General features: G+C 40.1%; 1 protein-coding gene across 9 annotated transcripts in view; it reads left to right on the forward strand.

The window, feature by feature from the left end:
- SOX5 (SRY-box transcription factor 5) overlaps positions 1-23,829 on the forward strand; it is a 609,605-nt gene that overhangs the window by 241,385 nt on the left and 344,391 nt on the right. The gene's annotated exons all lie outside the window — the stretch shown is intronic.

Raw genomic sequence — 23,829 nt, forward strand, 5'->3', positions numbered from 1 at the left:
TAGGCTCCCATTTGTAGGCAGAAACCCTTGGCTATCAGCCTGTAGATGATGCTCACATCTACAATCAGATATTTAAGTTTTACTCTATCAAATAAGAATGTGCTAATGGCACTGACTCATTTCTGGGTCTGCATACAATCAAAATGTGGGGAGCAAATTTGGAAGTAACTTAATGGCATTTCTTTTCCACATGTCTGGAACCCATGAGTCAGTACTCCAACACATACATTTTACTGTTTAAGTGGAATATGCTATAGGGTTTTTTTTTTGTATTAACAATATGGTTTTTCATTCTATAGATTTTTTCATCCAAAGATCTCATGTAGGTTTACCAGTTAAGTGAGTAACTCATTCCTGATGGATCTTGAAATTCTCCTAGATCTTAATACCCCATTGGTTTCGGCCTGAATTAGACATTTAGCCTTTGATTCAGATGAACATTCAGACTGGGGAAGGTTCTTAAAATGAAGTTCATACTTATAGGATTTCCTAAAGTGGGTTGGCATTTGTGTACTTGGTTGTTTTCCTTATGAGCCAAAAAGCAGAATTTGGTCCCTGGCATCACACTGGCTCCTGGAGATAACTGTTCCAGGGAGCCTCAGTGTCATAATTTAATTCAAGTATGTTAGATCCCGGGGGGGTGGGGGGGGGAAGGAACCCAAACCACCATTAACCAGTCATCAGTTTGAAGCCCTTGTTCTGTAATTCTTTGCTGTTCTGCATGATTAAGTGAAGGTGTGGCTGACTGTGCACACAGGACCTTTTGAGAATGGGTAGGTACAACATCAAAGTAAGATGCCTTGGCTGTCATCTTCCAGCACTGTGAGGAGCAGAGAGGGGGAAGCAGAGCACTTTCTTGTGCAGGACAGCAGCTCCTAACACTAGTGGGATTTGTCTCATGAGGCTAGGGATCAGTTTTTTGGGAAGGAGTCTGCAGCCACTAAATGCCACAAGAACAGCGTGGTGCAAAAGGGAAGGAAAAAATTGCCAAAAAGGTCAGAAATAGAAATGAAGAAAAAGCATCATCCAGTCGTAGGATGGAATATTCTGCAATGATTCTCAGACGATGAGTTTAATGGCATTTGACTGTCTGCAGGTTGGGTTGCTGCGCTCCCTGTTGTCAGGCAGCGGGGTGGGGGCTTCGCCATTTCTGATTAACTAAAAAAAGATGTGTGTGTTTTGGAGGTGTGTGGGTGAGGCAGTGCAAATGTCAAGTTCAGTACTGGTTATAAACAGTCTTTTTAAACAGCAGCACATTTTCATTCAGATCTTTTTAGGTTGTGAAGAATACTGTATCTGTAGCACATATTTAAAATATATAAAAAAAAAATCTTCCTGGCAGCAAGCTCGCCATATCTAGTGCCACATTCTCACTCTGTCTCTCTCTCATCCTCATCTGTTGAAAGAGTAAAACTTCTGAGGTAGATCTTCAGAAATAGCAGCAGTAGCCAGCGCAAATGTGCAGTAATTGATTTGCTGCTGTTGTTGTTTGTGATTGAAGCGGGGAAACCTTCCCCAGCAAAACCAAGTGGTGCAGACGAGCTCCTGCACTGTTGTTTGAACAGTGATTTTCCAACGCGGCTAATGGCAAATTATATGATGAAAAATAGTCTCTTCTGCTTTATCCCTTGTTTCCACCAAAATGTATCCTCAGCTATGCATATGCAGGCTATAATGTAGCATATTTAATCTTCCATTTCATCTCTGCAGCTTCTCTCTCAATACCAAAATAGCAAGGACTGGAGTAGCTACTCTTTCAAACAGCACTTACTGTTCTTAGATGGGTTTTTTGTTGTTTTTAGAGTTTTCTGTTTTTAATCTGAGCTAAGTTTGAGCAACTGTAATGGTGGGAAAATCCATCCAGGGTTCATTCTTTTTTACCACGGAATTGGCAAACCAGGAAGAATAGACTTTGTCATGTGCAAATATAGTGACCATAAATGGTGCTGGAGGCTTTCTCCATTGTCCTGTGACTTTGCCACGAGAGAAAGCGCGCGCAAGAAAGAAAGACACGTTTGATAGAGTTGTGAAGAACGCCTGAATGGCTATTGGGTGTTGGGCATTGTCTGGCGCTGACCTCAATTCGGTACAGTAGAGACCCTTGAAAGCACTGTCTGAAGTCACAATACCACTATTCTCCTCCGCTCCCCAAAAGGGATTAGTTAAAAGGGTGACGTTCCGTGCAGAGAGTTCCAAGTATTCCCTGAAACAAAGGGCCCTGAAATGTTTTTGAAGTTATTTTTAATTGAGTTGAACTAATTTAATAAAGGTCCCAAGAAGGAGGGGGGAAGAAAAAAAATATAAAGGAATGTGATTGTTTTATGATTCCTCGCAGATGGAATGGACATTTATAGCATACTTCTTCTTTAGTCTTCCAGAGAACAGTAGCCCCATTTACAGCTACTGTTAGCAATTTAAAACTGCTCCAAAATGAAGTCTTTCAAGAAGTTGACAGCTTATAAATAAATCTGTCTGATAAAATTGAACATAAACTGCATCTGTGGTTAGTTTGCCAAAATTAATTCTACATTTAATTAGAGATAGCAGTCAAACATATTTAATAAAAAACAGTCTTGGAGAGTAAATCAAATGAAGTCAGATTTTAGCAGATGCTTTGCTTTTCTCTCTGTTTTTTTCTATCCTTTTCTTTTTTTCTTTCCTCCCAAGGAGAGATGAAGTGACCTCACCTCTATGATCCTCAGATATTTAGAAGAGCAGGCTGAGGGGAGGCCTGGGCAGTTCATGAGATTATGTAGGAGAAGCCATGAATGACTGGCCTCAGACAAAGGGGGGTAATTATTGTGCTGCAATTTTTACTGATTTCTATAATTAGGATTTTCAGCAATGCCGCTGTGTTTGCTGTAAACGTTGAAATGAATTAATATACTAATTATTAACCAAACATCAAAATTTGGATTTGGTCTGGCCTTAAACCCTCTGCAGTTCTAAAGTTCAGGTGTTGGCATAGGTAAGCTGGAAGTTAAGCTGTGCTGTGATTATTAATAACTAGAATAGTGAATGAAGTTTTATTGTTACATCTTGAAATTGACAAGCCAGTTTCCCGCATGCAAAATTTATATTCACTACTTCACATTCTTTTTCATGTGCAGCTCATTCATGTCTCTTCAAAAATATGACTTGATGGACTCCTTTAGCTGGTGTAAATAGGTACAGCTCCCACTGAGGGAAGGGAGTCTGTCTCTTGGCAACATTTTTAAAAATACAATAAAATAAAATAATTCAGTGTCCCAGTTCACCAAATAAAGTTAGTTAAGTGGTATCAAAAACATTTGATCCATTCCATTTTAAAATTAAGTGGAACATTTTTCTTTTCCAACCCTCCCTCTCAAAGCAGCTATCTGTCTACCACCAAAAACAAACCAAACTTTATTTAAAGCCGAGATCTTGTATGGGAGATTTTAGCCCACGCTGTGAAGACATTCAAAACTTGTTAAGGCTACTAGAGAAATCCTGTCTGCTTGGCTTTTTTTTTTTTTATGGTGCAGAAAATTACGTGATTTCTAGACATAAGTTTGACTGCATGAGCTGATAATAGCTTATCTTTCTTTGAGGAGTTTAGGTTGCTTTTGTATATTAAAGTGTATCAATATTGTAGGAACTCACCATTTCCCATTTGGAAGGTATTGGCTAACCTTAACTACAGCATTTTTTATTCTCTTTTTTTTTGCTTTGGTTTTTGTTTTTTTTTTTTTTTAAATGTAGCCATTATTTTCAGAACAATTTAGAGTTTGTAGAAATATTAAAAATAAATAAGAAACTATACAGGAAACCTTGATAGGTAGTGTCAATTAGACATCCCTACAGGTTACAATTAAAACCTTATTTGGTTAACCTTGTTAAAGTTCTACTGTTACCAAAACCCCAAATGACCCAAGTTATATATAGGAGCCCCTAACTGAGAAATGCAGACCATTTTTCAGTATACTTTTTGTTAATGTGCTGTTATGGCACCACAGCAGCTTGCAGACTGAAATAAATATTTGTTTATTTCAGGGATTAAAGGGATCTCTTTGCTTTCCTTTTGACCCTTAAATTATGAATGGCAGTGTTCAGCAGGGACTGGTTTTTAATCCCATTTATGAGGATATCATGCAAGCACACATACATACATCTCATTTTCAGGAGGCTGCAACTCGCAAGTCGAACAAATCACAGTGCACCCAGTGTCTTAAAATAAACCACAGCAGTGTTGACTTGAACTTTCTAGGAATTGTGGCTGAAATTTCCAGTGTTGCCTATGGAATTTGAAATCCCTGGCCTTTTTTAAACTACTTGGGCATTTTAGATATGAAATTACACAGAGCGCTCTGAAATACTCCACTCTCCTTATTCAAGCAGTGAAGAACTGTTTTCTAATTCCCGAAGCACTTCATATTAGCTAGGTCCTCAATCCATAGAGTATGTTAAATCTTGCCTTGATTTAAATATTGGATTTGACCTTGCTCACAACTGTTTATGGCATATGTGTAGTTATTTTGGAGAGCACTCCTCGAGTGAGACAGTTGACTTGAGCATGACTTCATCTGGTTAATTATGCTGAAACAAAAGTGCTTTGCTGAATCAGAGGCCCCAACACTCCTGTTTTTTGAGGAATCCTTAGAGGAGTTTTAGGAATTATGTGTGTGCAGATGTTCATTACCTGCAACATACATTCATACTGGTATGGGTCTTTTTAAGAACAACTGATTCTCCAAGACCTAATATATTTCTTTGAATATAGCCTAGTGATGATATACATCATTCTTCTCTTTAGCCTTCATAATTACTTATTCAAATATTTCCTACTTACCCACATTTTAAAGTTTTCAAAGGCTTATCTTTTTAATGTGATGTTCAAAAGTACTGTGTGAAGGTCATTAAGACTTAAAATTGCCATTTTGAAGCCAAGCTAGAGATTTTACTCTTCACTTAACACAGAGTTACAATTTGAATTCGGAAGGAAAAAATTACTGCTCACATAAAAACATTTTTAAAAGTAGAGCACCTCCTTACAGAAATTAGCTTCTTGCTTTTAATTGCATATCTGTGCTTGAATCTGGTGTGGATTTCAGAAGCAATAGGATGCTTTGATGTTTTATTAAATATTTTTTGAAGGTGGGACTTTCTGAAAATTAAGCATTCATGTTGTATTTCATGTACCAAGAACATGATAATTTCTTTTCTGTTACCAGTACTCACGGCATCTAATATGGAACAGTTTTTCCAATTTTTATAGCTTACTTTTAACACTCAATGGGTAATATCTGTTTTCCGAAGGGATTAGCTAAATGTAGGTAAAAGGTACAGAGTTTCTTTATGTAAAAGAAAGCAAGGATACGCTTTCATTTTTCCCCCCAAAATGAGCAAGTCCATCCTATGGTGAAGAACACTTTCTGCACATGTTGCAGTTGTAGACTGTATGGAAGATCATAAAGTTTGTCATTCCTCTGCAAAGGAGTAGGCAGTGGAATCCCTCAACATCTTCTGGTCCTCTGTCATTAGAACATGACTGAAAATTTCATGAAGGTTTGGTTTATGTTTTGGTTTCTTTGTTTGTTTTTTAAATAATTTGGTACTTTTTAATCACATCCAGTACAGGAATAATATAGATCACTTCTGCTTTCCAATGTGAGAAGAGGAGTGGGGATCATTAACAGCCACTTTCCCACCCTGTACTTGTAGGACCTTTGGAAGATTTGCTCCATTACTCTATCTCCTTCATCTGCTTCATTCTCTGTTTCTATGCAGTGGGAATAACTGTTGGGTATCTGCAAGTAATAAGATTTTGCTGCTGTTCCCCTTTTATTTCTCTGGTTGAAACAAAACAAGACAAGGTTCTTCGTTATGCTGTTCATGTTGGGAACAGCTTGGAGTAGCAATAAGAACCTGATGGCAAACAAAATGTGAATGAAAGCAGGAGAGGTTATCACTCTGCCTAGAGCCTGGTTTGGATATTTTGATAGTAGTCTGAATAGAATCAGTGAAATCATTCTAGGGGCAGATGACCCTGAGCTGGAAAATAAGGACCTCTACTTTGTCAAGCTTTTCAGGAAGCTGCAATTCAAGAAAATGTGCCTGCAGGTGCAATAGAACTTGAACCTGATTGCTGTGTTATTCTCTCCAGAAAACTGACTTTGAGTATTTCTTTATAGCTTTCCTTCCTGATTGGCATAATCTAAAAAAAGTTGCCAAAAGCCTAAGAGAAGGTTTTGGTGAAGAAAAAAAAGAAGGAAAACATGTGCTCATGCTGTTCTAGCCACCCCACCAATCTTTATCACATTGTAAGCACTTCTAACTTAAAAAAGGAAAAGGTTGAAAATGTTTAGGTGAAAAAGAAGATGGTTGGGTGAAGATACACAAGGAGCCATCTCTAATGGATTTTTATTTCCTTTTTCTCTCTGTCATCTCTGAGACTACAAAGATGATTCAAAATTGGAAGGGGGGGGAAAAAGGTCTTGAAAGTTTTACAGCTTTTTGTACAAGATTTTTGGTTGCTTTTGGAATTGCTGTAACAGTGCTGTTCCTATATGAGGGACTTGAAAAAACAAGCAAGAGTATTCCTCTGTAGCCGTGTTTGAGGGACCACGGTGTTTACCTCATCTGGTGATTTTTGCCTAGCTTGGATGAAAGGGGAGGCAAAAAAGCAGTGCCTACAGAGTTCTCCATGCTCTGTCTTATCATTATAGACAGGTAACTAGTGGCAAATACCCACAGTGTATTCAGCCTAATGTCTCTAATTCAAACAAGATTATGTCACAGAAATTAGTTAAAAGGATGATTTCAAATCTGTGTAAAGCCGGAGGTTTGGTTTAAATAAGAGGCCAACACTGCTGCAAATGCAGAACTGGTCTGCAGCTGTAAAAAGCAGAATTTTTGACTTAGACTCACTTCTGGTTTTCAGGGCTAACAATTATAATTAAATTCCTGCTCTTTCAGGGAATGCTTTAATGAGAGGAGCATTTTTTTGGTTTTTGTCTACAGTAGTATTGGAAAATGAACGTGTCCTTGTCTTGGATATTGTTCGCACTTGGTAGGCTAATAAGGGGTTCATATTGAGGGATCTTAGTTTAAACCCCTGATTTGGGGTTTGGAACCAGATGATCTTTAACGTCTCTTCCAACCCAGATGATTTTGTGATTCATTTATTTAATTTTGTGTAATTCTGTGGGCAGGGTAAGAGTTTTCTGCAGTTTCATTTGAAAAATGTGCCTGTCTGCAGAGGACATGTAAAATGTCATGTGTACTACTGGGCTGGAGCTGTCTTACAAGTCATCAGAGATGCCTCTGAAAAAAACACAGCCAGCAACCACTTCATCAAGCTGCAGAAGTGTTATGTGTTTAGGTGAGGAGAGCCTGAGCCTAAGCAGCAGAGTAAGCACCAGTTCCAATGCAAATGTCCACAACCAAAATGATTATTTGCTCAGCCCCTGAATCCCTTTTTGGGTTAGGACCCTGAGGAAAAAAAAAGACTTTAGCTTGTCATGGAAAACTTAACAGTGTTATTGCTGTTTTGCCCACAGTGAAAAATGCCGAAAGGCTTTTTTTTTGTTGTTTGTTTGAAAAGAAAAAAAGAAATTACTCCATCCCTGAAGAAGCCTATTTCTGAGCAACCTCTGGGTCTACGTCTTTCTGAAAATTGAAAAGATTTATACAGTTTGAATAAAGTTCAACCAAGAACCCACATTTTGAGCTTCCTTTTTTGAATTGATGAGAGCCTTCTGAGGATTGCTCATCACACCTGGAAACCAGACAAATTTCACTGCTCTGCACTGGAAACTCCTATACTTTTGGCTTCTCTCCCATTCTGCATTTAATTATTTTGAATTCCAGCACACCAAGCCAAGTTTAGCTGCTACTTTCCTGCAAGTGCTCTTTATTCTCCAGCTCTCATTCTGCCTGGCCTGCCATGGTGTGCAAGTGAGCAGCAGCAGTGTGACAGGGAAGAAGGTTTGTTAAATTAAGACCCTCTTAGTCCCAAAGGAAAAGGGTTACTCACTCTTCCATAGATGAAAAATGACCTCTTCCTCTCCCCTTGCCCCTGGGGGATATTTTCCTGATATAACAACATGAAAACTTGGCAGGCTCCATGTGTTAGATGACACTGTATGTTGATGAAGAACATTTCTGCGATATCTCCACAGGGGCAGACAAGATGGTATTTGGAGAGCAAGAAGAAGAGAAGAGAGAAGAAGAAAAGAAATTGGATGGGGGGTAGAAGTCCAAGGGTCACTCAGGCTGCTGGTTGTAACTCGTAACCTGCAAAGACTCACATGCATGGCATGGGCCTCTAAAAAAGTGTGACAAATACCTCAAATGAGGGACAGGACACCAAAGAGCTGGGGAGACAAAAAGCATAGAATGAATGTGGAATTCGTGGCCTTAGTATATGAGTTGTAATCTTGGCCTAAAAAATTTGTTATTTCTGATGTACTTCACCTTACAGAATTACTACATGAGAGTGCCAACATGAGGGGAAGGGAGGTAAATTTTTATTCTGAATTATTTATTTGTTAGGAAATAATGCCTGGGTACAATCAAGGATAAAATCCATTTGTGTAGTGCAATATGCATTCACAGCCAGAAGGAGAAAAAAAATGTAATGGCCTATGTAGAGACACAGTAATCAAAACTCAGCTAAACAGAATTGGATATAAAGTTAGGATTGTACTTCATAGTGAGGGAGTGGAGAGCTGTGTGTCTCCTACTAGTAGAGAATAAAGCTGCTGACAGCAACTACTATTGAGATAATGGAATTTCTTTCTTCCCTTTTTGTGGAGGGATGAATGAGAGATTGAAAGAGATATTCAGATTTTTAAATAGATACTTAACCAGCTCGATTCACTCCTGATATAGGTGCATTTACATCAGATTTCACCCAGCAATTCTTTCCTTATTTTTCCTTTTTTCCTTTTTCCCTAGGTTTGTCAGGTCCGATAAACTGCACCAGTCAGATTTCTAACACTGGGTGATGATGTATGTGGGGAGAAAACATCAGTTTTCCAAGGTGTGAGCTGTAGATGGATAGTAAGTCATCCAACTGTGACTTTGGGTTATGCATCCCCTCTGATTCTCTTCCACTGCATTTTTTAAAGGAACCCATCAAAGCACATGGCAACAAAATAAGGTGAAGGTTTTGGTTTAAAAGTAGCTCCACAAATTTGCTGTGTGGGCTGGGCTGAGGAAGTGCTGCCCTCTGAGCCCTGGAGCTGGCACTGGGCACTGCTTATTCCCTGGCGCAGGCAGAGCTGCAGCTGGATGTGGCACAGTGGGAAGGTGGGGTCGTATTAATGCTCATTTTATTTCTAAAATATTCCTCTCTGGCTTTTAAAAAGCAATCAGCACAAAACACTGCAAAGGCAGCTCCAGGCTCTGCGACCCATCCCACCCATCGCTGTTCAGGGGCACGTCCCTGGCAGGAGCAGTTCAAGGTGGTGGATTGAGGGGTTTCATCACTGAGTGAAGGAGGAAAAAATCATAAATACAGTTCATGTGAATTTCACAAGTCAGGCAAACCACTTGTTGCTAATAGTTGCTTTAACAGATGTTGATAAAGGATTTTGTCCTGTGAGGCCCCTTCTAACCTGGCTAAGCAATTGGAATTTGAGGTTTACACATTAGGATTTCCCCCAGATTCCTGACATTTATCAAGTGCTTTTGACATGATAATGGCAAATTGAGTTTTATTTTGAGCGTGACTGAAAACCAGATGAACTCTTGCTATCCAACTACATCTGTTGTTTGCTCCTTCCAGAATAAATATGGCAGTTCCTGATGCTGAAACAGCTGGAAATCTTGCATTCATTCATGTTTCTTGAGATGAAGTGTGTCCTATGGGTTTACCTGGTGATATTGCTTATATACTATTTATTTAAGATGCATAACTATGAAAAAAGTTTCTCAGTGCAAGATTTCCAGTGCCAGTACTTGCCACCCTGGACTTCTAGAGTAATATACCTTGATATTTTTACCTTAATGTTTCCAAGTGGATTCAATTTTTGGAAGTGGTGAACATTTCTAGTACCAGGGGGATTCTAAAGGAGACAAATTAGAGTTCTTCAGCCAAACCAGCTCATCCTGACTTGAAGTAGCATAATGGGAGTTTGATCTGGGTGCCACTTCTGAATAAGTAACTGAAATAATTTGCAGCTGAGGGAGAGTAAAATGTGCAGTGCATTTAATTTGGAGTCCCCATAAACACACACACACACACACGTGAGTGTGCTGGTGTAACATTTGTAGAATTTGCAGCCGTAAATAGTACATGTTCATTCCAGTTGTGCAGTGGGTGGGGACGTGGGATAAAGGTGCAGGGACAGAGCTGGAGTGGCATAAACATTTAAACAGTCCAGAGGAGTGAAAAAAGGCATCTTTTGTCTGCCTGGTTCCAGGAGAAGTTCTTGCTTGTGCTGCTGAAGATAGCCTGAGAAGATTAGAGGGGGCTCAGCTGGGGCAAGACAAAGGGAGACTGTGTAAAGCAGGATCAAGCCTGTTTGCTTAGCAGAGCTCTCTGTCTTCTTGTTGACAGATGTAGCTGGTGCAGTATCAGACTTTGCAGGCTCCTCCTCTGGATTGTCAAGTGACAATGGTTGCGGGAGTAAATGACAGTGTAAAGTACTCCATGAATCCTTTATTTGTTTGGTAGTTGTAGCCTGGGATGGGGATTTAATATTGAATGGACTCCAGATTGTCTAAATTGCAATCACAGTGTTTGTTTAAGCAGTCTGTGGGGACTGCTAAAGCATGTTAACTTTTCCGTCTCTGCTTTTCATGTTGCAAAGCACTGAGGTAGGAAAAAAGGGTTAAGGGAGTTGGAAAGGAAAAGTTTGCACTGTAAAAACATGAGGATGCAATTCTCCTAGCTGCTGAGGAATCATCAGGAGTTTCAGGTCACTGAATTAGCACGTGATGTGATGGACAAAAGCCTTCTGCATTCCTTAAATAAGAGCTTTTCCTTTTGCTGGTGCACTAATCTGTCACAGAGCACATGCCACTATCTCAGCCCAGTGAAGCTGCTTTCAGTGCCAGATCTCAGCTTGTAATATCAGCAAATAGCACGTACAGTAATTTGTACTTCGATAGTATTGTGGCCCAGACAAACCAAAAAGCCCCAGACCGAGTCAACAAAGCAAAGATGGGGACTATCTACTGAAATCATTAAAAATTGCAAAAACCAATCAGCTTTCATTGATTCTTCTTTCAAGTTATAAAGGAAAACTTGACCCCCTTTCGGAGTCAGAAGGACCCTGAATGTAGCCTTGCAATTGAGCGAGCCAAAAAGGTTAGGGAATAAACCAGCCAGATGATATGAATCCTGACTATGGAAAAAAAGTGTTATTACAGATTCTGGGACAGGGGAGGGTTTTCTTTAGCAGAAAAGGCCCTTTATTTCATATCATGGCTCAGGACACACGATCATGTTGGAAGTGCTAACGAACACATTCAGTAACAGCTTCACTTGTTCATGTTTCTTGCTTTCTTGCTCCATGTTTTGTAGGATCCTAAGCTTCAGGTATCTTTGACAGAGCTGTAAACAATTCTATGTGGCTGTGTGTTTGCACCAGCTGATAAAGAGGATTTTAATAACCTTGATGCCACATCTGGAGCACAATCCATCTTTACTGCATCAGGATCCTCTGCAACTCCTCTCTAATCTTACTACCCAAGCCAGCAGCTTTTCCCCAGCTACACACCGATCTGCAGCATTGTCTCCAAATAAACTCTTCCTCATAATATGTGGTTGTTGAGGCTTCAGCCCTGACAAAGAGGGCATGCATGCAGCTTGTCTGGAGATTGTTGTCTGAGTCCTCCTTGGTGAGCAGGGGTGTTTTCAGGAGCATCCTCTCACTTGCAGAGGTGCAGGAATATGATGCTGGTCTGTATTCGTCACCAGCAAGGAGAGAAGGCTCTCCTTTTCCCAAGGAGGGTTTCTTTCTCTGAGTACTTTGTTTTTCCCTTATAGCAATCATCCTTTTCAAAGCTATTGGAGTTTTTCAGTGCGGAAAGAGGTTAGTGGTAATGACTTGATGTGTCAAGTGAGATAAGGACCATAATGTTTTCCAAGGAAATCTTGGCTATATGAGTTTTGCTGATTCTATGCACTTCGTGTGTACAATGCAAAAGCACACAGATGATTTTGTGTAGAGTTCTCTTATTTAAAACCGAGGAGCATTTGACCCATAGTTTCCAAATTAGTATTTTTTTTTCATTTAATTATGCAAAAATTTGAAGTGTCTGTTACTTCTCTGTGTCTATAAATATGTAATCAAAAAACTGGCCAGGTGACAATTTTTTAAAACTTTATTATTCATATACCACCAGTCACATCACCCAGACTTATACCGGGAACCCAGTTTGCAATAGGCTACAGGAGCATCAGCTCCAGGAAACTGAGACCCCAGTTGAGAGAAATACCCATTTGTGTGAGTACACATTTAAGTACATTCCTAGATACAGATACACTGAACATGTCCTGAATTGCCCTCTCCATTCAGGGACTAAGAGGAGGTAATCAGTCTTAGTAGGTGGACGTAAAATCTTGAAATATAACACAGACTCTGCTTGAGGTTTGGTGGCTGATGTTGCTGCAACAGCATCAAGACTGTTAATTCCCAAGTTGCCATCTTTAAAAACTCTGAAATAGCTCAATGTAATGACAGACCAGAGCTTTTATTTATAATCACACTGTACATGCTTTCAGAGTTATATGTCTACAGCACTTAAGCAAGGATTAAGCCAACTTTAATGTCTGATTATTTGTTTTTATAATTACTCTTGCCATCATATATAAGGAAAGCTGGCAACCAGTATAAGGTATTTTTTGAGGTCTGCACGCTCTCTGCACTGACATCCAAATCAGCCCTTCCTTTTTTTTTTTTTTAATTTTTATTTGAGGGGTGGGTTACCCCACAGTGTCCTTTTCTCAAATGAATGGGAAGAACAAATGGTCCTATACTCTAGCACAGATCTTCTCTTCTTTATTCTCAGACACGTGGTGTTTAAGGCTGCGCACAGTAAGCCTCCCCCCTCATTCCTTCAGTCCCGTGGCAACACTTGTGAGCAGGAAAAAAAATCTCCCTACCAGCCCCAGGAGAAATTTTTCATCCTCAAATATAACTGATGTACATGTGTTTTTAACACATTTAACATGATGGGAAAAGGTTGCTGTGTGTGCAGTTGTCAGTAACTCTGTGCAGTGTTTGTGCTTGGGTAGGGAATCTCTGCTTCCAGGTCCTCCCTGGTTGCTCTAGGGAGAGTGAGAGTGCTAATAGCATTGTCCAAACACTTCTTGAACTCTGTCAGGCTTGCTGCTGTGGCCACTTTTCTGAGGAGCCTGTTCCAGTGCCCAGCCACCCTCTGGGTGAAAAAATTTCTTTTGCTGTCCAACCTAAACTTCCCCCAAATCAGCTTCATGACATTTCCAGACTCCTGTCACTTATCACGAGAATGAAGAGGTCAGTACCTGCCCCTCTGCTTCCCCTCATGAGGAAGCTGAAGATCTGCTGTGAGGAGTCCTCTCAGTGTCCTCTTCTCCAGACCAAACAAGCCAAGTGATCTCAGCCACTCCTCATGTTTGCACAAATGTAAGAAACAACTGGTTTTAAGGGTTGTGTAGAGCAAATTACACAGGGTTCTCTCCGAAAAAGCTCTGTGCCATTGGAATATGTGAACGTGCCTCTTGCTTGCTGTGTGGGGATGAGATTACCCCATTATTGCCAATAGTGGGATGTAAGATATGATATCAGTTTTAGATTAAGAATGTACCCAGTGTGCTCAGCAGCACAGCAATTTTAGGTAATGTTCAGTGCTAAGATCCTGACTCAGCAAAAGACGTAAGCCCTGTCTTCACTCATGCTGGAGTCAAGCTATGAGTTTTTCTCTGCTTTCCTGGTCACAAGTAACTGAATTACTCTCACTTTTGTGTGGCTTTGGTGTGGTCCTTTTATTTCTCCTTTTTGACTGATACTTTTTAAGTATTGTGCCAAAGAGATAGTAGTGCCAGCTGTGATTTTTTAATGTACAGATGATTGACTCAGTAGACCACAAACACTTCTTTGGAGCTGCTACAGCTCAGTGCATTAAAGCTGCTCGGGGATGGAGGGATGCTGGATTTCCCACATTCCTGATACAGTGGCTCTATTGTGCTGGAGTGGCTCTTGCGCATGTGTATCGTTTCCATCTGTCTGCTGAGACTCCTTAGGAAACTTGTGATGAGAACTACTCATTGGGCTTTTGCAGCAGCCAGATCTGAAATCCTTGTTTCAGAAAACTGTGGCAGAGCAAGAATCACAAGACTGTGGAAAAAAAAAAGCATCTCTAATACTCAAGTCAGCCCCAGCCTTCCTTATCCCTTCACACACACAGACACACACACATCGTTTTATACTAATGGTAATGTCAATAGCAATGTATCTCATTCATTTTAAAGTAGACTAACATTCAGAACATTTTTTAAAATTGTAATAGTGTTTCGAATATTGTTTGCTTCATCTGTTTGTCCTTGTTTTAGTCAGTGAATATGAGGAGCTGTAGAGATCAGTGCAGAGCCAGGAAGAGCCATCACCTGGGCTGTATATTCTCCCTGCCTGATCTGCTCTTTACAACAGGCCATAAAATTTCACATTATAATTTTATCATCAAACCTAGAACCGTTCTGTCAGCTCCAATATATATTTGAGGAGTCCATTATGTAGAAAAGAGTATGTTTTATAGCACTGTGAAAAGTACTGGCACAGTACATCATGAATAGTATCTTGCATGTTATTTAGAGAGCAAATAATGTGTTTTAAAACTGAATTCTCATATAGAGCTGAGCTTTGGCAAAGCCTGATTGGGAACTGCAATTTTCAGCTTTTTTTTTTTAATCCCTTGCAGTGTCAGCTTTGAAAATGTTTGATCAATCTAAATGTATCACAAGGGTTAAAAAGAATAAACAACCTAACAGTCTTTCAACAGATAGAGGCTTGGGTCATGACAGTTATGGAATTAATGAATCAGAAACTCATCTGGTTGACTTCTGCTTAAAAAACAAAACAACAAAACAAACATACAAGAACAAATTGTGATTTACACTGTGAGATTTTCATCATTCATATGCCTAAATAAAAGGAGAAAAGAAGACCGATAAAGAAAGAACATTAATTGTTCTAACAATTGTGTTTTAAACAGAAACCAACCATAAAATTTGAGAGGCACTGTCATCTTACGGGAGGTCACAATGCCATAATGCCAAAATAGATGACTTTGAAGGGGATTTATAGTCAGGCAAAACTTTGCAGCATAGATAACAAGGTCATTTGGTTAAGGACTAATGATGTTTGCTATACCTTGTCATCTCCTCCCTTCCTCAAAGTGAGAGGGAAAGACCTGGACATTTAGGTGATCACAGGATTACTCTGAAATATTAAATGTGAAAATACGAAAAAGGCAAATTGGGTGCAGGATGTATCAGGTTTGGTATTCCCAGCAAAAGAGGGAAGGAAGCCATTGTACAATTAACATAGCATGTTTTGTACAGCTCCATTTATGTGTGTTTAAAGGTATTACATGATTTATTTGGCATTAATACACCAAGAAAGAGAAGAACATTTTAAGCTAAGGGATAAGAAAAAAGATGTTCATACACACAGTGATGATTAAATTTCAAGTGGAAATTAGAAACCATCTACAGGTAGTTCACATCTCTTTTCTAGAGAAGTACCCCAAAATTGTTCCCTACAGAGATCTTACCAGTGATGAAATAGAGTGAGAGATTTTTTTCCATGTATCTTCATGAATCATCTGATTATAAATATCCTGGGACTTTTCCACAATATCGTCATGTTATTGACTTGCAATTGACTGTAACACCCAGATCCTTTCCCAAAGAAGTGCTCCCTAATCAGTTGCTCCCAATCCTGCATTTATGCAGTTAACTGTTCCCTAATTATAGTTTCATCTTCTTGTCCCCATTGCATCCTTTTAAGGCTGTTCCTCCAATTTTTAAGATTATTTAGAATTCTGATTCTGCCTTCCTACTTGCTATCTCTCCCAGTTTGATGCTATCTGCGGATTTCATAGGAACACTCTTTATTCCATCATATAAGTTGTTAGCAAAAATATTGAGTAGAGTCTGATTTAGGACAGATTCTTGTGGAATACTGCTCTATGCATTCTTCCATTAAAGTAATGAGCCATTAATAATGTTTTTGTTGTTTTCCTTGTAACTGTGTATTGTTTTCATGTCTGCCTTGTGATAGTTCTAGGAAGATCCTCTCTCTTGAAGATCTTATAGTTTACTTGTGTGAAGGTAGTGTCAGAGAGTTTCAAAAAGTGAACCACAAATGAAGTATGGCAACTTTTACTCCTGGTGCTCTGCAAAGAATTATAAGTATCAGAAAGATATTTAGCAAGATATTTTCTTGGCAAATCAACACTGATGTGTGTATTATTTTTCTCCTTGTTACCACTCACATGCTTACACAAAGTTTGCTTATTGTTTTCTGATTTTTGGGAACTGAAAACGAAGTGAAGTTTGTAATTCCCGGAATTTTAATTTCTTTGAAGCCAGGTACTATTTTGCTCTTTTAGACCCATACTTCGCTGCCCTTCATAAGTTTTATTCTAACTGCTGCAGAATTGCTTCAGTTGCTTGCAGATGTCTTAAATGTATTGAAATTACTTGCATTGCACTGATCTGGCCCCAGAATATTTAATTTATTTAGAGTATTTTGGCACAATCAGACTTTTCTTGTAGAAAAGTTTGATTTAATGAAGGCTATTTTTTCAATCAAGAAGAAAACCATTGGGATCTTTTCATTATGTCTTCCCAACAGTGCTACTACAAATGTGATCTGGTGAAACACCTCCTAGGAGTAAGTTCATTTCCCATATTTGAGTTAGGGTCAACTAATGTTATTCATAAAGGTGATTTTTGCAGGGTGAGTTCTGTTCCTTGTGGATTTGTGTTGTGATCATCAGCTCCTGACCAATTAACGTGGTCTGTTTTGGCCTTTAGTATGTTCAAACAGTTAACCAAAGTAATGCAAATCCTATAATCACTCCTCTTTGACACCCATCCTCAATCTTTTTGTGTTGAAAATGAATCCAGAGTTGAGTTTTAAAAATAAGTAGGTAAAAGAATGACTTTCTTTAGAAAGGTTTTGTGGGCTTTTTATTGTGGCTGCTGTTCTTACCTAACCCTAAATTCCCAGCAAAGGAGACTGTAACTTGTCCTTGAAAGTTTAGAGATGAGATGATAGATGTTTTGGATTGGAGAGCTCAGAGAGGCTAAATGTTGTCCTGTCGGGGGTTGTGAGGTGATAGTATTGATTTCTGTCCAAAGTACACAGGGATGCCTCCAGATACATTCTGCATTCATCAGGTCCTGAATGGGGAGCTTTTAATTATTGGCAAGTAACAGCACAGAGCAGGCAGGCCTTGCCCTGCTTCGTTTGTTTTAAGTTTAAGTAGAAGTAATGCTGTGTGCGTCCATTTGAAATTAATTGACCTTTTGTTAGAGCGTTACTCTTCATGGAGTGACTCCATTTGTCCATGTGAAAAAGTGCAACACAAGGATTCTATCAGGCTGCTACAAATCAGCCAGGTAGCTCAGGTTTAATGGAAACATCAGGCATTAACCCTTTTCCAGCTGCTGCTTAGGGAAATGCTTGTGGGTGGAAGTTGGATTGTGTTACCTTACATGACTCTGCTGAGCCATGAGCACACAGTGAGTCTAATGCACCTACTCTGTCTTGCAGGGTTTACTTTGGAGCTCTGCAAGGAGACAAACATAGACCTTTTCTTTTGCTTTTCACAGAATATGAATCAATTAAGGCTGCTATGTCCCAGGCTTTTACCATTACTCATATTCCTGCTGCTTTTCCACTGCTGTGCCAAGACAGTGGGGATTAGGTACTGGGTGGGCAAAGGCACGGAACAGGAATCACAATGTTAAAGTATCTTGCCTTCTCTGAATGTCAAAATGAACAGTTTCTTGAACTTGCAATTATGACAGAAAAGGGACTAATTACTGTTCAAACTGTTGGGATTTCCATGCTTCCAAGATGTGATTTGCCCACCAGCAATAATAAATCTAGGTGGTTATGAGGACACACATAAGATTAATTTTAAAAGAAAAACAATTGTTCATTTCAAAATTATAGTAGTTCTTGAAGACAGACAGTTGAAAATAAATAATGGCTAAAGTGAATGTTATTTTAAAAGACTGTCTGCATGATTATTCTACACATAGAATAAGGCATGATTTCTGTCTCAAAAAGCCTGCATATTTTACACAACAGAATTAAAGTTTCTTAAGCTTAGGTCAGAGCTGAGGGCTTGACCAAGGAACATTCTAAATCAGATATTGTCTTGAATAAGGTGCTAAAATTAGAAGCCTGAACTACATCCTTTGTTGAGTGGGAAAGCATGTCCTATTCAGTCCCCAAATTTTGGTGCAAAGTTAGTTTCATGTTTCTTTGTTCTCTTGTGCTTGTCGTGTTAAGTGGCAATATTACAATACATGGAAACTAAAAGCACTGATTGTAAGTTGTAGGAAAATAGAGGGGTTTTTGTAAGCACTCCCACCCATCTGGAACTTGCTGCTCCCTTATAATCAGTCACAGATTGTTAAATAAAGCCGACTTTACTTCACCCCAAACTCTCACTTTATTCTCCTGTGAGTAGTCCAAAATAAGTACTGGATTCCTTCATTAGAACTGAATAATCAGTATTACCTGCTGGCCTTCAGAGGTCTGCAGCCACTTTCCTATTTCCTTCTGATCGCTCTGTATTTAATGAAGGGGTTTGCTGGCCAGCTTCCATATAGGGTGCTTGCATTCTTGGTGACTATAGTGAGTGTTTTTATTTATAATTTGTGCAGTGCTGATTTAAACATTTTATTGTACAAAATGCAAATGGTCTCCTTTAGCTTCCCTTTGTGGACGAACCTGTGTGCTTGACTTTCTGTATGTGTGTCATCTTTCCAACTGACACGCCGCAGTGTGGGATCTCACATTTGGATACTTCTCACTTGGCGCCGTGCTCATCCTTCCACTTACATTTTGAAGAGTAATTTCATATTTTCTTCTCTATCATTTTGTTTGCCAGCATGGATGAGAGCCATTCCTGGAAGGGGGTGTGCATCAGAGCTGGCACTGAGCAAACCACTGGCATAGGGAAGAGAAGCTGTTCCTGTGTCAAGAAGGCTCGGGCATGTCTAGGTTGTGCCGCCTATTCCACTCTCAGTGCAATGCCAAAATTCTGTATGCGTCCTTATGCCAAGACCTATTGAGAGAGAGACTGTCTGTGAGTGTGTGAATTTATAGATATTTTATAGATATTAAAAATGGAGCAGATAATTTTCATAGTAATTGCCTTACCTATGGTGAGGAAAGAAAGGTAAGGTACATGTGCATGTCCTGTGCTTTACCCTTGGCTTGGTAACCATAAGTTCATTTCCAAATTGACCATGACAGGTGAGGGATGTTTTTTGTTTGTTTGTTTTTTTGTGCTCTGTTTTTTGTTTAGGGGGATGTTTGTAAGGAGTTGTTTGTTTTGCTTAATTGATGCAACACAGGGTTCTTCCAAACCAGCCCCCTCATCAGAAATCTTTGTTCTGAGAAGCCTACTGTAATAAGGATTTATTGCACGTAGCTCTGCTAATGTCACATGTTGGTGAGAGTGTGCCACAGATACTCCTCTGCACTTGAGCTGAGCATGAATCTTTCAGTCCTAACTGGTGAGCCATGATTGCTTAGTTTGAGCTAAAGCAGCTTATGTTTTTAGCTGTAATTCTTTGTTAGTCATTATTAATGTTAGTCATTACAGTGGCTAAAACTAGACTCTACTTTTTGGCCCCGCTGCAAGAAGGTGAGTCAGGGTAAGGCATTTGTTAAATAAATTTGCTGAAGTTGCTGATTTCTTCTGAAATGCTGACAGGAGCTGGCACTGGCTGCAGCCCCAGTGAATTGGGTGGGTGCTGTGCACCCTTCTCCCTGCTGAAACTTGCAGCAGTGAGTTGTGGCCCTAAAGAGGCCGAGAGATGTGGGATCTAGGAGGGAAGCTTAGGAAGCAGCATGTAGCTGAGACCTGAGCGTGCTCCAGACAAATTTGGCTTATTGTCTTGATCACTTGAGGAGCAGTGATCTACTGACTGGTTCATCCACTGTCTGCAGTTGTCCTCTCACAATTCAGAACCTGATGGATTTTCTTGTTGGGATTTTTAGGTAAACTTCAAAATCTATATAGCTTTGATGCTATCATTATCATTTGGGTTACTTAGGCATTCATCAGCAGGAAGACCCAGTCTCCATATTGTTACAGCAATATTTGCCATTAAACAGCCCTGAAGTCCAGGAAGATGAGCAAAGACTTTTCTCTCATTCTTGATACAAAGCTGCCATAATTCTACTTCCTCTGCAAGACTCAGCTGCACTGCTAACACCATGTCAGCTGCCTGTAATTACTGGTGAGGTAGCATATGACTGTCCTTCCATCAACCCAGAGCTCACCAGAGCTACAAAAATGAGGAAGAGAGGAAAAAAATGTGACCATTTTATTGAGTACTATATGTGTGTTCAGCCATGTGTTTGCCTGTCAGACTGGGAACACAGGGCAAAGCACTGGGAAGGACTTCCACAAAGCCCATCCAGACCTCAAGGCCAAGTGAGCAAACAGCAGATAAGAGGTGGACTGTGAACAACCACCTTTTGCAGAACTTCAAAGTGATTTTGAACAGTTGTAGTCTAGTCACTGACTCATCCCCTCCTCCCCCTTTTCACTTTTCCTGCCACTCCATGAACAGCATGTGAAAGCACTGAAAGAAAATAAGAATCTTAAACTCATAAACATACCTGCCTCCCATCTGGCACTCATCCCAGCAGCCTGGTGATCTCCTTAGTTGTCCAGCAGATAGTTGAAAAACAAGAGTCCTGTGAAGATTAGCATGCCACCATATCCCTGCCAGATGGCGGTGAGTAAAACATGGGCAAATTGCGTTGGCTCTGCTTCCATCATGACAATCACAACAGAAACACTACAGTGTTGCAACATCGCTATTTTTTAAGCTCAGAAAATGAAGGGACTGTAAAGTAGGGCAATCATGGAATGTTAAACATTCTTTAAACCTAATGGCAATGAAATAAGTAGACTCTGAAGGGTGCAAAGCACTGCTGAAGGTGGCCCACAGGTTTTAGCCTCTCACTTGAGGAGTATGAGGAAGTTGGCACTGGGCATATTTGCCTCACCACCCTGCTGAAAAGGTCTTGCCAACTTAAATTCAATTTAAAATCCGTTTTTCACTAAAGAACCATTCTTAATTTGATAAGCTTTTGAGTCTTCAGACCTCAGCAAAAAATGAGTAGAACTGGACCATAAAGCTTGACCACGTGTTTTTAAGCCAGTACACTGAGACAATCCCAATTTCATGAGGAAAAGTGATTTTAGGTAATAGCATAAAAGAGACAGAAACTTCAGCATGCAGTCAGATGGCTGCTAGTGTCATGCTGCAGTAAAGCAATACCTCAGCTAGAAATTTGCACCCCAAATGGCAAAGGACAATCCCGGCTCTTCTTACTTCTCACACAACACTCAGCTGAGCCAATGTAACAACCTCCTGTAGAAAGGGGAGGCCCTGCTCCTCCCTCTTTGGAGCCAATTGGTCCCATGTTCTGCCATGTACCACATTTTTTAGACTCTTCTCCAGCTTTGACCAAGTAAATGAGTTGTTTGAATCAGTGTGCACACAGGCCTTGTGTTTCTGGAATGAAAAGCAAGACCCATCTCCCGAGACACCCCCTCCAAGCTGGTACAGAAAACCATTTTCCCTTCAGTGAGAAGAAGCTGGCTGACCATGTATGGGAACATGATGTGATACTCGGGGAGCAGAATTCTGGGATATTGCTTAGGATCTTATCTGTGCAGATCAAAACATGACAGGAGAGAGCACTGGCTTTCTGTACCACACAGAGCTGCCCAGTGCCCAGGAGCAATGTGGTACTGATCCAGTAATGTGATTTAGTGTTTGAGGTAGCAAAAGACTACCATGAGGGAGCCTGGACTGATTTTTAAGTGCTGGCAATGCCTGTTCAGGTTGTTTGAAAAGCTATTCTTCCCTTCTCCCAGGCTCCTGGCCCCATCCTGAACAATTTGTTTTGACTGGTATCAGACAAAAGTCACAAAAGCATCAGAACTTCTAGAGTTATCCAAAGACATTTGAACATCTGTAGACTTGCTGGTTAGTAGCTAATTTGTGACTGCAGGCTTTCAGCAGGCATTTGAGCTCCTCCTGAACCATCACGGGTATAAATGCTGTGGGGATGACTTTGTCAAAAGTGTCCTACAAAACAAAATTTGAGATCAGCTTAAGATGAAGAATTTCGTGTGAAAAAGGTACTTACTCTAGTGTTTGGATGTGTTCTAGGCAAAAGTGCCCATTACCCTTGTGCTTATCTGAAGTTATGAACAACTTCCTTCAGTCCAATTTCAAGGATAACAGCAAGTGTGTGGGCAGGCTAGAGCTGCATTTCCCACTCAGAGTAAATGCATTGCAGGCTGGGATGCTGGCAAGGTATGTGTCTCTGCTGGCTGGAGAATTAGCTTTGTTTTTTGCTTTGGATTTATTTTAGGTCAGATAAATGGGGAGAGATGGGGTTTTTAGCCCTTTGATGAGTCAAAAAGCAGTTTGGCGGCTTTTAGCTGAGCTGCTCAAATATTATCTTTGTTCATAATAAAGCTGACTGTTTTATTGCAAGACTGTTCTGCTCTTGGTTTAGGCTTGAGTGCCACGGGTTTCAGCAGCGCTGCAATGCCTAGCACAGCTCCTGCCCCACCTTTTACTAGTTCATTTACTATGTACTTAATGATACCAGGCAAAGGTTTACAAATCCTTCTACAAGCACCAGAGGAACTCAAATATAATTAGTTTAAGAACTGATGTTTGGTTTTCAGCATTTATATGTTTGTTTGCATTCAGCTTGCTTTGCTCTGAACCACAGATTCGTTCCACGTTCCATGCTGCTTGTTCTGCCGAGTGAACAAAGACTGAAAATCTTTAGCAATATACTTAAAATTTCTTGTATCAATTTTGGTAACTTTTCTTCTCCTTAAATTTGTGGTAAAAATTACCTGGCAATGTCCTGCTTCATATGATAATGTTAGCATTAGTAGCTTGGATTGAATCCATATCCAGTTCCGTAGCAGCAGTTCAGCTTATTGCTGTCTGAAGGGGATTTCCTCCAAACCAAAAGTTTTTACATCATATCTTAATTTCTTACCTTTTTCTCCATCTCCCCTCTGCCTTTTAGTCTCTTTGCTTGCCCTGTAAGCTTTATCCCCTTCTCTCACCACTGCTCCTAAGTATGCCTGTTCCCCTTAGGCTCTGACCTTGCACAGGCAATAAGCACAAAGCCATGTTATTTGGAGTGAAGTAACACCAGTAGTCAGGAAGGAACAATGTAGTTCAGGCCAGACAAAATAAATCTCGCATTTCCTGTCAAGAAACTGGGCCAAAAGCAATGATGAGAGACAGAGGGGGCAAACCACGCGGCTCTAAACTAGAGACATATGGGTTAGAAACAACCGCAAGCCCTCACTTAAAAACAGAAAACAAAAAGCCAAGGCGTTGGATGAAAGAGAAGTAGCACCAGCTCCTCGGCAATAAAAACCTCACGACGTGGGGTCTAACCAGCTTTCAAACCCAGGCCATGTGCCGCACAAGCAGGGCCTGAATTTCCTGCTACTGTACAAGATATTAATTGTCCCTTGATTAATTTATTTAATTGATACCTTGTGTTGTAAATTAGAGAGAGTTGATCTGTTTCTGGCTTACTTCTTCACCAAGCTCTCTTCCAG

This window comes from Corvus hawaiiensis, chromosome 4 (assembly GCF_020740725.1).
Source record: "Corvus hawaiiensis isolate bCorHaw1 chromosome 4, bCorHaw1.pri.cur, whole genome shotgun sequence".
In the NCBI taxonomy this organism is placed as follows: domain Eukaryota; kingdom Metazoa; phylum Chordata; class Aves; order Passeriformes; family Corvidae; genus Corvus; species Corvus hawaiiensis.